At 46.1% G+C, this 826-nt stretch overlaps 1 pseudogene; it reads left to right on the top strand.

Moving 5' to 3' along the window:
- The first annotated feature begins 290 nt into the window (after positions 1 to 290).
- On the top strand, positions 291 to 494 carry LOC112605513 (annotated as a pseudogene).
- The last annotated feature ends 332 nt before the right edge of the window (positions 495 to 826 follow it).

Raw genomic sequence — 826 nt, 5'->3', positions numbered from 1 at the left:
TTGTTTTGTTTTGTTTTGAGATGGAGTCTTGCTCTGTCCCCCAGGCTGGAGTGCAGTGGTGCGATCTCGGCTCACTGCAACCTCCGCTCCCGGGTTCACGCCATTCTCCTGCCTCAGTTGGAACTACAGGTGCCCGCCACCACGACCCGGCTACTTTTTTTTTTTCTTTTGTATTTTTAGTAGAGACGAGGTTTCACCATGTTAGCCAGGATGGTCTCAATCTCCTGACCTCGTGATCCGCCCGCCTCGGTCTCCCAAAGTGCTGGGATTACAGGTGTGAGCCACCGCGCCCGGCCAGGATCATTTCTGTGGTTCAGTACCAGAGACGGTTCTCTGACAGTGTGGAGCACCAGAAACCACGAGAAGGAGGCACAGCAATCTCTCCTGAGCGTGGAGCCTGCTCTAAGTGTTGTTTTATTGCAGCTGCTGTTTGCCATTGATGATAGTTCTCTTCTTTCAGGAGAGTAAGAAGGAGAGGATGCAGTCTGAGTGGTTTCCATTAGGACTTTGAACAAAAAATCATATAATAGTTCCTCATTGAATATAGACATTGTTCCCAACATGTTAGAAGCTAAGAAACCCTTTGTCGCATAACAAATTTCAAGTAGCTGTAAATGCTCTAAATACCTATGTGAGACTTCAGCAACATGGCAGACCCAGCTAACGTAGAGAAGTCCACCTCTTGATATAAATGTATAAATATGTTTAAAACAAATAACAATGCACAAGCAAATTCAAAAGACAAAAGGAACCCACCCAGTACTAGAATCTCAAAGCTCATGCAAAGCTAGAGCAGAAGCCACCACTGGTCACAGAAGTATCTTCC

This window comes from Theropithecus gelada, chromosome 13 (genome assembly GCF_003255815.1).
Source record: "Theropithecus gelada isolate Dixy chromosome 13, Tgel_1.0, whole genome shotgun sequence".
In the NCBI taxonomy this organism is placed as follows: Eukaryota; Metazoa; Chordata; class Mammalia; order Primates; family Cercopithecidae; genus Theropithecus; species Theropithecus gelada.
This window is presented reverse-complemented; position numbering and strand designations above follow the sequence as displayed.